The 16,507-nt window shown below is 35.5% G+C and overlaps 1 protein-coding gene across 3 annotated transcripts in view; it reads left to right on the forward strand.

Moving 5' to 3' along the window:
• The first annotated feature begins 237 nt into the window (after nucleotides 1-237).
• Nucleotides 238-16,507, forward strand: part of LOC126259492 (E3 ubiquitin-protein ligase NRDP1) — a 72,056-nt gene continuing 55,786 nt past the window's right edge. Inside the window, exon 1 of one of the 3 annotated variants that reach the window (XM_049956332.1) lies at nucleotides 238-390. The gene's annotated coding sequence lies outside the window, so the exon portion shown is untranslated. Of the gene's footprint in view, nucleotides 391-6,223; nucleotides 6,889-9,415; nucleotides 9,511-16,507 lie in introns of those variants that run through there. The other 2 variants (XM_049956334.1, XM_049956335.1) reach the window with 2 other exon arrangements.

Consider the following 16,507-nt stretch of genomic DNA (forward strand, 5'->3'; position numbering starts at 1 on the left):
ATATGAATATGACGCTAGAAATCTAAAAAATCCTATAAGATCTGTTGAGTTTCCAAATTCACTTCCGACGTAAATATTTGAAAATTCTGATTGCTCTAAATTAAATCTGCTTATAATTACAAACTTTTGTTTATGTATTAGTCATGTTAGTGGGCCTTTCCTCGGAGTTGATCGTACGCTAACTATAATATAAAGTCTTTGGTTAATCGTAAGCCTGCGTGCACCGAACAGTAGTAGAAGTTTTGTACTGAATGATGTTTGGTGACAACATGTAGCTAGTGTCAGTGGGTCTTGCGTGGTTTGGAGTTGATGTGTTGATGTATTCAGTTTCACAGTTTGCAAGATTAAACGGAACTCAGATTCTTTCACCCACACTTATAGGAGGCATAGGTAGGAAGTTGGCAATTTCGCAGTGTAAAATATAGTCTGCTTGCCTTGTAGAGTCTTGTAATTTCTTGACTTACGTTAATGCAGAATGACATTTAATGTATTGCTTCGTTAGATACATGCGCTTCTCAGGTTAAAAGAATCTTTTATTTAATCTCTTGAAAGAAACCAACTGAAAGGCCGAGAAACCTTTGTAATATTATGCGGTGTGTAATGGATCAATCCGCGTTTCAGAAATTTTGATACACACTCGCTCTAGTTCAATCCACTGTATTTATAAAACAAGGCCCCATTCAGAGCTTGCTATAGTTTACTGTTGCGTATTTTGTTCACCCAGTATCAAACTTGGATCTACAGGAACGGAAGACACTGTTTAAAATTTCTTCACTTATTTTTACGCTATTTCTAGATTTACGGACTTGCTTTCTCAATTTCGTTATTACCCGTAAGTAATATGTAGAGAGGCGAGAAATGGGTTTGTAAAATGCAGAAAAATTTTGTATCAGATGAAGGAAAATGGAAGTGTTCAACTTTTCTGTAATGGAAAGCCAGTGTTGGCTGCAACCGCAAGGCTATTTTATTTAAGAAAGAATTCGAACAAAAGACTGTAGTTGGATGACAAGACACTTTGTATCGTACATCTGTAATAGGAAAACCATAGAGGAAAACATAGAAATTATTAATACAGCAATCCTGATACCTGTCACGCGTTTAGAGATGTTTTTCTTTACTGAAATTGCCGGAATGGTTCCTTTGAGTAGAACGTGAATTTCTTTCGAAAACCGAGCTTTTGCGCTGCCTCTAATGGCCTCGAAGACAGTGGGACGTTGGTCTCGTCTTCTTCAATTTCGCCCCCCCCCCCCCTTTCTGGAGAGATATCAAATGCATTATCCCCAACACATTCTTAAGTGGCATAGTTTTTTAGCAATGATTTTTAAATGAAGGCCTTGTAAGTATTTTATGTCTGCTGCAATTGTAGATTTGAATTAACTTTTGTTTTTATGAGGCATTAATATTTCTTCACACATAATAAAAAGTTATACTCAATCTGCTGAACATTAGTTGACCCAATCTGTAAAAAAATGAATTAGTAATTCATAAATAATGCATTCCAATTTCTTGATGACCAAAACCCAGCAAACACCTTAACCACTTTTCTTGAGGTAACCACATTGTGCAGCACCCTCATTCAAAACGAAGAAACATCTATACTGGCATGAATGCAAGCCTGCAAAGTTATGTGGTATGCTGCACACAAGTTTAGAGTTTGTCGTAGGTTAGGATGTGTTGCGCACAGCTCTTTCCAGTCAGTCTTAGCTATGTTCCATGGTATTCATATCACAGGAACATGCAGGCCAATCCAGTTAGTCAGTACTGTCATGATTGATGAAATTACTGGCTGTATCTGCACGATGGCCTCCAGAGTGTCATCCATAGACTTTAATTCTTCTCTGAAATGCAGATGCAATGTTTAGATTTGATGGAGGATGTTATCTAAGTATTGTGGTGTGTTGAGTTTGTCTTGCATTGACAACCATGACATTTGACTCCCTGAACATCTTTGCTTCACTCAGTTCACAGACTGTATCTGTGATACAGCATTATCAAATTCCCTCTTCATTATTTGATGACAGTCATCTGGTGTCAGATATGTGACATTCCACTGTTAGAGCAGTGCATCAAACTTCCATAGTTCATTTTTGGAGATTTTCTTGCTGTTTAGCTTCATGTCAGATTAATGATGGGGTCTCCTCATGATTGTCTGTCATACAGAGCATTACACTGTGATTTCTTTTCTGGACAATTTGGACACATGCTTCCCATATGTTTAAGATTTTTTTCAGTTATTCCACATCCATAAGGACCTTTTCACTTATGATCTGTGGAAAGTACATTAGCATATGTTTTTCTTTGCAGATATTTACTGTGTATTCTTATTGTTTGTCATGTTCTATATCCTGGAAGATCTTCTTACTATCAATGTAGGGTCATTCCATGCCAAGTCACCCAGGCCTTGACACCAACCATGTCAGATTTTGATGAAACTTGGTACAATTACTTCTTTTATCATCCTGAAAGCACTTGTAAAATTTTTTTGCTCTATCTCTTATAGTTTTTTTTTTTTTTTTATAAATTTTTAAAGTTTTTAGATTTGGCGTTGTTTCAGCAGTCGGAAATTGTAACTTAACGTGTCCTCACAACTAAAAAAAATTGTATATTAAAGAATACTCAAGATATCAGTATGAAATTTTAGAATAAGTTTGTGTATTATATCTAAATGTTAAAAAAAAAGTTACCATAAAGATATATTAAAATCTTCCAAATGAAAAAAAAAAAATTAAGTCTTTTATTTATTTTTTAGCTAACAGATGTTTAGTTTTACAAAAACTGCAATATCTAGAGTCTCAGACCCGATGAAAGCTCAAATTTGTTTTAAAATACTCTTAATTGTAGTATAGGCTATTAGATAAAAGAAAAATTATGTTGGCTTTTTAACCTGTTTAATAGTTATCTAATTTTTAAAATAATATTAATTATATTTTAAAAACAAAAAATACCAAGTGACTTAGACACCGGAAATAAGTTTTTGTCTTCTTGGAGTAGCAATGTACACTTGGATTTTGTTTTGTTACTCCTGTGTTTTGAAGTAAAAGATTATTACAGTGTTAAATAGTGCTTGGATAGTATTTTATTAAGTTTATTCGAACTCTCAGTAAGTACTGTTACTTAGTTTACAGAGATTCTTTTCCAATATCCTATAAAAGTAACCAGAACAGTAATCAGACCAAAAGTGAAATCAGTATGTCAGATATTCAAACCTATATTGTAGGGTTATTTAAAAAATCTGACTGTTTCCAAACAACCTACACACCTTCAAAGAAGTTACAACCAGTATCAAAATTGAGTGAGGAAGAAAGAGATTTGATCCACTTACGATCTGGAATTAATCTGTGTGAATTTAAGAATATATGTTCACACCACAGCTACTACTTTTTAAATGTTTTTGAAAAGTATCAAACAACATGTGTAGACCCACTAAAAAAACACAAAAAGCCCATCAAAAAATCGTTGAGAAGTGTAGGCTTGGATCTTTCTAAACAATTACTGACAAAAAATATTAGCATAAAACCCAGACAAAAGCTTTGCTCAACATGCCGTAACTTTTGTGAGGAGAAATTAAGAGTTGAAGTCAATGAAAGTGAAACAGATGATGAAGTCATGGTTGAATTAGAATCATTGGAATCCAGAAATGAATCCCTCGTACAAACAAACATTGCTGTTGATTATTTAGGTTTAACACCGATAAAGCTTCATGGCTTGTCAGAACAAAGTAAAGGGTCTTATTTTAAAAGGAAGGTTAGCAGTATTGAAAAGACTGCAAAAAAGGCGGTTTCAAAAGCATTAAAATATGATGCACCAATTTCTGATGATGACGAAGAAGATAAAAGTGTGGTTGAGAAAGCAAAGGATTTTGATGTAATGATTTCTCTTATGAAAGAGAAGATTTCATCTGTTGGGAGGTCTAGAAAAATCCAGATTCTGACCTTGGCTCCAGATTCTTGGAGTCGAAATAAAGTGATGAAAGAATTTAATGTAAGTGAGTACATGGTGCGACAAGCTAGAAAGCTAAAATCTGAAAAGGGTATTTTGGAAACTCCTGGTCCAAAAAAAGGTAAAACTCTTTCTGAAAATACAGTAAGACTTTTAACAGATTTTTATGAAATGGATGAAAGTTCCAGAGTGCTACCTGGAACAAAAGACAAAGTAAGTGTTCAAGAAAATGTGTACATGCAAAAAAGACTCATTTTGTGTAACTTGAGAGAACTCTATTATTATTTCAAATAGGAGAATCCCGAGGTAGAAGTAGGATTTTCAAAATTTTGTTTCTTGAGACCTAAATGGTGTATCCTTGCTGGTGCTGCAGGCACACACACTGTATGTGTATGCAGTATCCACCAGAATGTTAAACTATTACTGGATGCTGTGAAAATTTAAGAATCTTATAAAGACCTAATTAAGATGCTTGTGTGCAACACAGAAAACCAAAACTGCATGCTACATCATTGCAACAGCTGTCCTGCAAATACTGCACTAACTGAGTACTTAACTGAAAAACTAAGTGAATATTATGATTTAGAAGAAGAAATTGTAATCAGTCAGTGGGTTAACACAGACAGGGCAGAAATGATCAAACAGTCTATCAGTGTTGAAGACTACATTTCTTTATTGGTTAGGTCATTGGAAAAGCTCACCCCGAACTTGTTTATAGCAAAATCCCAATCAGCAGCCTTTAAAAGATTGAAAGAAGACCCACCACCCAAAACAGCAATTATTGTGATGGATTTCAGTGAAAATTATTCCTTTGTTATACAAAATGAGATCCAAAGTTACCACTGGAATAGAGGTGGTTGTACTCTACACCCAGTTGGAGTTTTTCTAAGAAATGAGGAAAACAATGTTTTATTAGTGATGACCAAGAACATGACACTGGTTTTGTTAACTTTGTACAAAAAGAAATTACAAAGTCGCTGTCATTATATCATACTGACATTGACTCAGTTCACTACTTTACAGATGGTTGTGCTGGGCAGTACAAAAATAGAAACAGTTTTAAAAATTTGACTGAACACTTGAGAGACTAATTTGAAGGCCCAACACTCTTTTTTTGCAACAAGTCATGGGAAGTCAATTTGTGATGGCCTAGGAGGAACTATTAAAAGAATTTTAAGGAAAGCCAGTCTACAGCTTTCAGACAAAGAACAAATAATGACAGCAATCGATGTGTATAAGTTTTGTGAAAAAAATATTGAAAACATTCATTTTCACTTTATTGACAAAAAAGAAGCTAATTTGCTACGGTTAAAACTAGAAAAACGTTTTTCAGCAACCCGAACCATTCCTGGAACAAGAAGTTTTCATAACTTCAAACCACTTCCAACAAACAACCTTGAAATTAGAAGGACTACAGATAGTGTAAAACCCTCCTTAGTCTTTTCTTTCCATTCTTCTTCTGATTGGGTTCGCGTTGAACCATCCATAAATAGCTATGTGGCTGCAAATTATGAGGGTAACTGGTACTTTGGACTGGTAAAAACAATATTCAATGATGAAGAAGATGCAGAAATTCTATTTCTACATCCTTCAGGACCTGCTGCATCATTTTATTGGCCTGAAAGAGAAGATTCCTGCATAGTGCCTTTGGAGCACATAGTCTGTGTAGTAGACGCACTTCAATCAAGCGGCACTGGGAGAATGTATTACTTCCAAAAAGACTGTATCAAAAGAACTGAAAGCTCTTGGATGAAGTGGAAAAACAGTTTGAATCAGCATTAATGTTTATTAAAAAGACAAAATTACTCAAAAAATTCAATGTTTCAAGCAATCAGTTGGGTTATACATAAGTGTCATAAGTATCTTTGTACATAATTCTAATGTAATCTACTATAATTAATAAACATGTTAAAAAGCCATCATTATTTTTGTTTTATCAAATAGCCTATATGTTTAAGAGTAAATTAAAACAAATTTGAGCATTCTATCAGGTCTGAGACTCTAGATATTGCAATTCTTATAAAACAAAACATCCGTTAAAAAAAAAGAAAAAGAAAAAATACATATATTTTTTTTTCATAGAAAATATTAATATATTTTAATAGCATCATTTTTATCTTCAAATATGTATAATAAATAAACTTGCTGCAAAAATTCATGATGTTATCTAAAAGAGTTTTTAAGATAAGCAAATTTAAAGTTTTGAATACAAATTAAATTGACCATTTCCGAAGGTTCAGAAAACGCAAAACATAAAAACTTTAAAAATTTATAAAAAAACTGTAAGAGATACAGCAAAAAAAAATTGCAGGTGTTGTCAGGATGGTATTAGAACCATTTGAGCCAAATTTCATGAAAATCTCAGGAGGTGGGTGTAAAATTTATTTTTTATTGGGTGATTTGATATGGAATGACCCTGTATTGGAAGGAAAAACACATCTAATCTGATCCTGTTAGCATCACATAGTAATTGTTTGTCATAGTGGCAGTCCAGTTAAGGTTCTTGTATGCAAGAGATCAAAAATACCGGTCATCTACTGCATTCATTGGCGTAGGGTGACGAGTATGGGGCAAGTTACGGGCACACGTTTTAAAAATGATTCCAGGTGTCTGCACTACATCACTATGGCTCAATGCTGTTCACCTTGTAACTTCTCTTGTTAATAGAAAGCAACATTCTGTGTGTGATCAAGCATTTGTGTGTGCATTGTTGGCTTTGTAGAATGCACATTCATTGTTTACACAAGCCCTACACTGTTTTCTGTTGGAGTTACAAATTCAGCTGCCTCACTGACATTCAGTAAAATCACTGTGCTTGCAATAGATGGTGTTATAATTTAGGGTGTTCAAGTGTTAAGGCAGGTTATGGGACCAGGTGTTTCAAGTTTGGGCACTGTAGATCAAGGGTGAATAGCATACCAAGTGCTGCAAATCTCATATACTACTCTGGTAAGTAACTTACATGGGGCAATAGCGGTATCCTCTTGTTGATAGTCATATGTTGCACCAAAAGAAGTTATTAGGTGTAACATCAAAAAGTGGTTACTTATTTCTTAAGCTGATGATCTGTGCTAAAATTTTCACTTTCACTGCATTTCTGTGATATGTATTGTTAAACATACGTGATCCAACCCTAGTGAGGCTTGTGTGCACAGGTCTCATTATGTCGTGACTCCTGACAAACCATTCTTTAATAACTTGCATTCTGAGAGAGAGCTTGCAGAAGACCAATACATTATGCTGAATTTGGTCTTGGAGAATGTTTATTAATCTTTGTGGTGTCACAACAATTATACTGTAAGTAGAACAAATTGTTGCTTTGAAACCATTGAACAATGTTCTATACATATTAAGAAACTTAGTGCAAGTGAATATAAAAGGCTGTGAGACATATCAGTGTCTTTGCTCGTTTAGTGACTGTTTAGATTTATATGGGCAAAGCTTTAGAATTAAAAATAAACCTTTTTATAAGCAAACTGAAATATGAACCCATATGTACCAAGAAGTTTCTTAGACTTTTCGCCGTCTTCCTTGTTGACACATCGAATTTAAAAAAATATATTAAATTTTGGTGCAGGAGGAGAACTATCACAGTGAGAACTTGAAAGACTAAAAGATCGTACAGCACTGGTAACTCGAGTCAAAATGTATATGTGAATGTTAACAGAATATCTTAAAATTTATTTACAGTTGAAAGAAGACAGTACGGTTGTGAGCTGGAAAGCAATAGATTGTTACATGCTTACTGTGGCATTGTATTGGATTTCATGAAGGTGACCCTGATTTATGTCCATCGTATTGATAGTCATGAATCAAAGCAAAACATTGACACCAGTGAGTTCACAATTTCCTTACACACACGGATTCAATGGGTTACCTGAAAATCTAACTATTATTCTTGTATCACAAGTAAATAAAACTACTAGGAAGACATCTGCTAAGTGACAGATGCATATTAGCAGAATTTGTCAAAACATGGAACAAGAACCTATAATGACGTAATGAATGAATGAATGAATGAATGAGAATAAAGTTCTTTCCCTTTCCTGGCATTGTAAAGTAAGTTTCTGCCTCCTGCTACTTGAATAAAACTGAAACCAAGGTTGACCGAATTTGAGAATAAGTTGCAAAATACAGACTGGAACAATATGTACAATACCCATGGTGTAAATGAAATATTGTGTTCCGTGTCATAGACAGGCTACTTTGAAAATTGTTTTCCTAATAAATTAAACTGGTGGAAGCAGATTAAATGCATCTAAATCCTTGTTTACAAATAGGATCAGAGTAACATTCAAAACTAAGAAAAGACTCTACTTGGCATAAGGGACTCGGGTGTTGTGGTTAAATCACAGTTACAAACTGTACTGTAAGCAAAGCATCAGAGCATCAAAATGTATGTACTTATAAGAAAAAATAAGCTCCTCCAGCAAAACGCTAAAAACTGTTTGGGACACAATAAAAATAAAACAAGAAAAACAAATTAATAAAGCAAAGAAATTCATTTAAAAGTAGATATGAACTGATTAAAGATAGCTAAAAAGTGTACAAAAGTTTTTTCTGTCAGTAGCAGATAATTTAGGTTTGAATTCTTCCTTTGCATATAGCCTACAGTTCCTAAGGATAGCCCTCTGACACAAGGTTAATGAAATTCAATGTCATCTTGCATATCCAAAATAAGCTTGCAATGTTATCAACTCTCTTAATCAATGTTAAAGTGCCTATGATGAAATAAGTTGTAAAATAATGAACTTAGTAACATAGTCATTTACTTATGTAATGACTCTTTTCAATGTTATTTTCTCAGAAAGGCTTAAACATGCTGCTGTCAACTCAATTCACAAAAAGGAACAGAGAAAATAATTAAAGAATTACCAACTCATCTCACTACTGCCACAATTTCCAAACTTTTCTGAGATCATCATGTACAATAGACTTTATACACACTTTGTACAGGGAAACTCACGCAACAGCAAATAGTTTGGATTTCAAACAGGATTGTCAACTGAACTGGCTGCATTTACTTTGATAGATGATATATTAGAACCAGTAAGTCAGAAATTGTGACAATTAGGAATACTATTTTTGTCTTACCTAAGGCTTTTGATTGTGAGAACCACTATGTCCTAAAACAAAAGTTAAAATATTACAGAATAATAGGAATGGCAGGTTCATGGCTTTTGCCTTATCCAAATGCCAAAGAAATCTATATCAGTTCCATGTCACACACATTGTTACAGGTACTCAGAATTTGAAGCAATCGGACATGTTGTGTATAACAAGGTTCAATTTTGGGTTCTTTGTTTCAGATGTACATAAATGGTCTATCACTTGCCGTTTCAATAGATGCTAATAATGTATTTTAAAAATCATTAGAGAGTTCAAGACAAATGAATTATCATTGAATTTTAACAAGACCAATACTTGGAGCTCAGTGCTAATCGTAGAGCTCCATAGGCATTAAAAATAGGTTTATCAGATGAAGCTTTTGGGACTACAGGTAGAGCACAACCTCAATTGGAAGACACACTGCCCAAACTAATGATGCACCTTTGTTCAACTATGTTTGTGGTATGCATGATTAAATGTCTTTTAGATAATGTGGAGTTTACAGCTATGGAGAACATGTTCACAGAAACTCTTAAATTTAATTTTTGATGGTAGTTTGTAATCAGAATTAGAATTATAAAACTCATTTCACTGTGTTGCACTTGAGTAAAGCATGCAGGTTTGATTCATTTCTATGTTCCAACCCACTCTTTGTGGAATATGACATCCATCATGTAATGCAGAACCACCAAGTATTTGACTGTTTTATGAAAGACCAGCACAAAATGGTTTGCTGGTATAGCAAAAAACTTTACTATCGTACAAGATAGAGTATTTGATCGTTGCTGCACAAGTCCTCACACTACAGTGGTTTAAAAGTTGTATTTTATTTTCTGCCTTTGAAACACTTAAGTCTTGTGTGTAGAAAATATAGGTTCATTCTGGCAAAGAAGAAAACAGCAGCCAGCTATTTACTCACACAAATAGTGCCAAATAGAAGTCCATCTTTGGATGGCTGTTCACATTTAGATGGACATCTATTGATGTTTACCTTAGCTGTTGGCTCTTTATTCACTCTTCTGGAGAAAGTCCCTTGGAGTGGCTGATGCCATTGAAAATTCAGTATCATTATGTTGCAGTGTTTAGCACCTGTGTTCTCCATATAGGGAAGAATATATTAATCAGTTTTTGTGACACTGACAAAACAAAAATTGCAACACCAAAAAATAATTAACATAAAGTAATGAAACTTCAGGAATTCATTTGTCTGTGTGACATATTTAAGTGATTAACATTGCAAGATCAAAGGTTAATGTAAGCATGAGGTAAGCTATTGCAAATGTGAAATACTGGAAAGTTAATAACCAGTGTATCTACCACCATGTCGAATGCAAGCATGCAAACCTTCATGCATTGTGTTATACAGATGCCCAGTGTCAGTGTGTGAGGTGGAGTTCCATGCTTGATCGCATATGTGCTCGATTGGAGATTCATCTGGTTATCGAACGTGCCAAGGCAACATGTCAATGTACAATAGAGAATTTGTGCTACCAAAGTGGTATGTGGGCAAGTGTTATGTTGGAAAGTAACCACTGGAATGTTGTTCGTGAATGGCTGCACAACAGATCGAATCACCAGATGGACACACAAATTTCCATTCAGGATATTTGAGTGAAGAAAAAGACTGCTTCTGCTGTCATAAAAAGTCACACCCTGGACCATTACTCCATTTAGGCCCTATGTGTGTAGCAAGTAGATTGTCTCGTTGCAGACACTCAAATGGCATCCTCCTAACCAACGCACAGCTACGACTGGCATTGAGGCTAAACCAACTTGCATCAGAAAACAAAACACACCTCCACCCTGCCCTCCAGTGAGCTCTCACTTGCCATCGCTGAAGTCGCAAATGGCGGTGGCTTGGGGTCAGTCGAATGCATGCTACAGAGGATGATGTGCCAATGTGGTGCCAACTACTCAAATTTCTGCTGCAGATGCAGTACAATATGCCAAACATGATGGTCTTAGCTCTCGGTAGTGCTACATGGCAGTGTGGAGCCCCGGCCTCTTGTGGCCGCGCAGTGTTGTGGCCGCGCAGTGTTGTGGCTTTCTTGATTAACATCAACTCACAACGTCCACTCTCAAAGGTAATTACGCTCACAATCATTTCAGCGTGTATTTAAAGCAAACCTGATTTGCTTCTTCATAGTGGTGTTACAAGTGTCATTCTTATGCATGTGGCTTGAAATTTGAATAGACATCATCTTTGAGACGTAGAAACATACCTACCAACTTTAGTCACACAGCTCTGTCTTGGTGCCACAAATTTTTTTCCCATCGATATATACGCATGCGCATGCACACGCACAAAAGGATTTACCACATGTAAGACTGTATATGAGCATCAAAAAAGTGCTTTATTCACTATTTTTTGTGACCAGTGTCAGTAAACATTGCAACATAATGATGCTGTATTTTCACTTGGCACCACCACCCTTAGGATCTTTCACCTCAAGGAGGAATGAAGAACCAAATGCTAATGTAAACATTGACAAATGTACATGTACATGTAAATGTGAACAGCCAGCAGAGGATAAAATTATTACTCCTTTAGCACATAGCATATTGTTCAGATTTAAATTTTCTGTTGTAAGTTTCCTTGTTGACAAATCTCTTGTTTTTCTTCACATGCTGCCTGTTTTCAGATCAGAAAATAGTAAATGTTGACAAAAGTTGATAATGTGCAAATATTGATTTATTGTCTTTGGCCTTTAAGTAAAGGCACATCCTAGATTCCTGTGTTTTTCATCATAACAATTTTACAAGTTGTAAAACTTGTTCAGTTTATTTGCCCTTCACAAAGAATGATTGATGGAATTTTTTATATTTCTGTAAATGCAGTGACACCTATATTTTTCCTATTTCTTTAGCTTCGTACGAAGTAATCTGTTCGTACAGTGTAACATGCAGCACTCTAACTTGGAGATGGGGAGGTGAGCCAAACATGGGGAAACTGTGTGGTGGATTATTGAGTGTGTTCTGGAATACGTGCCTGCTTGCGTGCAGTTTTTAGGCAGCTGTCCACTTTTTTAGATAAATGCTGTGCTAGTCCCCAAATGCCGCATCAGGGAATATGGTACACAGGTAGTTACAATAAAACACACAGAACAAAGTTTGCATGAGTTCAGACAAATGGCATATGCAGCTTCCCTCCCTCATATTAAGCTTAATGACTGAGGCATCACGAAGGGCATCTGACCACAAAGTTAAGTTCAACTCAAATCATACAGGTCATGTCAACTCACAGCCATGAATTTCTCTGGAAAAAAATAGACCTCTATTATAAATATTAAGAAATAAAGTACTTTTGTTTTATGTTAATAACTCTTACAACAATAGAGAACAAAAAAGATAACTAATAAACCAATATTACTGGAGACATTTGTGTTAAAGCTCGCTCTTAGTGTGTTGAAATTTAGTTGACACCCACACACTAATGGGCTTCCCTAACTTACAAATTTAAGACAAAAATATGAAATTTTAAGTTAATTATTCCACTAAAATTTGTTTTTAAATGTGGAATCTATCTTTTGTCACATAACCAGATACTACTGATGTAATTATAAACAGTGTTTTCTCTGCTCCAGCAGTTATGTAAATAGCTATTTATAAAAATGTAAAAAAAATTGCATTTTTATGAGTTTTTACAAATTATTTACCTGATAACCCCCATCCGAAAACTTTTGAGAATTACACAAAGTATTGCTTGGTTAATATGTTACTAGTGAGTATAAGCGCAGTAGACAGTATTTTTATGCACGAAATGTGATGTATGGTTTCAAAACCTAAATACTGCTATCTCAGCAGCCACCTACACAGAAGGTACAGTTACTGACACAGCTACCAGGTAGCTACTCTAAGCAGTAGATACTGAAATGCGTACGTATTTCCTCACATTATTTGATTTCAAAAGCTAGTAAAATAACGAATAAGAAAGGTATTCGGGCATGCCCAATTTCTTACTGTGGGCATTTGTTGCAAGATGATAAGATTACTGTTGCTCTGGAATGTTAGCTAAGTGATGACAAAGATTGCCGCAGGCTATATCCTAACCAGGCTGATGTTGTCTCTGTTAGTGAAAATCGTGAAAAACTTATAAAGGTAAAAGATAGATGACAAGATAAATAAGAGAAGCATATCTCATAATGAAAACAGAGAAACTGAATTTAAAAACTGGTTTCAAAAAATTGTAGTCCTTATGACCAGATGGGTAAGTTGCCAGCAAGTGAAGGAAGTATGCACATGTATTTACTGCAGTAATTTGAAACTTGTGTTTTTCGCAATAAGCAGTTTCACAGGAAATAAGTACACAGAGATGGACCTGACACTGTGTGTGTGTGTGTGTGTGTGTGTGTGTGTGTGTGTGTGTAGAGCCACAAAATAAATGTTGCTTGCTGGAGTATGCAATGTGTTGTGGTGCTGAAGTGATGATTGTTGAAGCATTTCACAGTCAGGATACTGATAATGACATAACCTTTGCGTTACGGGAGGGAGGAGAGTTGGTGAAGACAGTAGGACCAGAGAAGTTTGTTACAGAGGTCAAGCATTGAGTCATGAAATGAATTGGTCACCATCATATCCGGAGGATACAGAGACAGGTCATAGCAGAAATAAAATCGGCCACATCCCAGAATACTGAAACATTAGTTCTTCTTTTTGACTTTGCTGAGAACTGGTCTGTTGCTTTGCAGAAAGAAATTCAAAGTTACCACCGGCACACATCACAGGTATCAATATTCCATGTGTTGCTCACTTTGTGGAACATCACACAGTTTTGCTATTGTCAGTGATCATATTATTCACGACAGTGCACATGCAAGCTACACTGTCAACATGGTAATTGATGACATAGCATCTAGAGGCCAAGCATTTCTAAACAAGTGTATGTGACTGACACTGCAGCATCTCATTTTAAAGACTGCTTTCAGCTTACGAGCTCGGTCAACACTGTAGTACAGGAATTAAGACAAAAAAGGGTATTTGCAGCAACAGGTCATGGGAAAAGTGCATGTGATGGAATAGGAGGTCTCTAAATATCAGCAATAAGATTTAATCTCCAGCATGAAGCTGTCGATGCTATAAAAGATGCTACTGTTGCTATGAAGCCTGTGGTAGGAATTCAACTAGGTCATTACTGGGTTGCATCCCGGAGTGACGTGTACATTACAAGAATGGTTCTCCACGAAATGCAGCCTGTTACAGTCTGTGATTTGTAGAGACCACAGTATACATTAGAATACTTTGTAGTGAGGCACTTCATGTCTTGCGTGTATGACAATCAGTGATGGGTGGGACAGATAGTGTCTCTCAAGAGCTGCAAGATATAACTGTGTCCTTTATGGCACCTGATGGTCCTGTTAATGATTTCAAATGATTATCATCAAAAGATCAGTGTGCAGTTCCCATTTTCCCAAATACTGCTCTTGTTTGATCATTCTAGTCCGTGTGCAAATTCAGCTCAGCTATAAAAGTCAATGAAAAGCAGATGGAAAAACTCTATTTCAATGGTACAGTGTCGATTGTTACATTGGGGGCAATTTTAATTCACAGAAAGTCATGAAGAAGTGAAATCATAATAGAAGACAATAATATAATATCATGAAAAGAAAAATGGGTATAAATATTCTGTATCTCATTTTTACTGCAAAATGCTTTTGAACAAAATTAGTGATTATTTCCCCACTCACATATAATGTTGTAAAGTAATTATTTTGATTCATAAATACCAGTTCCGCATAACATTTACTTGAAATCAGCACTCACTTTCAATATTTAAGTGTCCACGACAGTAGAGTAGAGCTAGGTGTGCCTAAAAAATTTCTCACATTTTGTACAGACAAATATTGCCCATTCTGATTGTACATTCCCTAAGTACAATGACCAACTGACATACCATGACGTTTTTAGAACATTTATAGTGGGGATTTGGGAGAAAATAATTTATAAATAACCAACAAATTTCAGATTCTTTCATCTTTATGTACAAATATTTTGACAGTTTAAGTATTTCATGCATTAATGTCATAACTGACAGTTAGCAGTTCTTCCACTTTGCCAGCCGGAGTGGCCGACCGGTTCTAGGCGCTTCAGTCTGGAACCGCGCGACCGCTACGGTCGCAGGTTCGAATCCTGCCTCGGGCATGGATGTGTGTGATGTCCTTAGGTTACAGTCTGATTTACAGTAGTTGTCACTTGATGTTTGCGCTGCGAAGTTGCGGCGTTGTCACGTCAAGCACTGGCTGGAGGCAGCCACCTCAGCCCATCGCTACCTCCGGCGATAGAAAAACGTTTTAAAGCCTGTATCTTCTACAAAAAGTAAGTAAAAAATTTCAAACCACATATGATGTATGTCTCTACAATGACTCTGTCTGTCAAATATCTATTCTTAATTTTAATTAGGACAAGAGTTACGTTAATTTGTTTGAAAACATTTAAATTCTCGATTTTGCAAACAGCTTCTAACTTATCACGTCATTACAGAAAAACTACTGGTGTCACAGCAAAATATTTTTTTTCCATTCATTACCAAAATAATGCACTTGGCAAAGAATCCTTAAAAGTTTTCGTAGTGCATTACGTTTCCTGTATATAAATTTCTGAAAACAGCGTTTTTAAGCAACCCTATCAGTACAGAACTCAAAACAAGTATGACGTTTAAAATCTCTGTCTCCTATAAATATTATGTAAATATTTTGAAATTTACATACAGAATCGGTCTCAGTGGTATCTATAAACATATCAAATATCTTTTCTTAATTTTAATTAGGGCCGTTGTTACATTAACTACTTAAGTGTGAGAAATTTTCGTGTCCGGAAAAGTTTTCTTCCTTATATTGCAAATCTCAAAAACTACTACACACATTGAATAACATCTTGGTGTGAATACAAAATTAAATAGAATTAAAATTCAGTCTAGCTTACCGTAAGGAGATGACGAGAGCTGGCCAAACAGTATTTCTTAGTCTCACAACAAGAATAAGAATTAATCGAAATAAATTCACAAACACAATATTTAATTACAGTAAGTACACTACACACTAATCAGACAATGCGAAAACACTGCTTAATTCAGAGTCAGTCAGTGGAACTATCTGTGTCGCTGCTCGTATTGACAGATATAATAAAGTCTTTGACACTTTGTTGTAAGATACCTTCTTTGTTCCATGCGTCCTGTATCACTCCTTTCACATGATGCACTACCTTCTGCCAGTCTTCCGATGTCACAATTTCAACTGCCTCTTTCAAAAGGCGTTCCACTTCGGTTAATGTGAATTTCTTATTTTCTGCAGCAATATGCCGTTTAACCTGAGCCCAAATCAGCTCTATTGCATTGAAATGGCAATGGTAAGGAGGCGATCTGAGCACTTTATGCCCATATTTTTTTGCTACTTCATACACAATGTAAATCGGGTTCTTTGGCGTGTGTTGCGATACAAGTTCTAATAATACTGCCCTTGTCAAA

The sequence above is a fragment of the Schistocerca nitens genome, chromosome 5 (assembly GCF_023898315.1).
Source record: "Schistocerca nitens isolate TAMUIC-IGC-003100 chromosome 5, iqSchNite1.1, whole genome shotgun sequence".
Lineage (NCBI taxonomy): Eukaryota > Metazoa > Arthropoda > Insecta > Orthoptera > Acrididae > Schistocerca > Schistocerca nitens.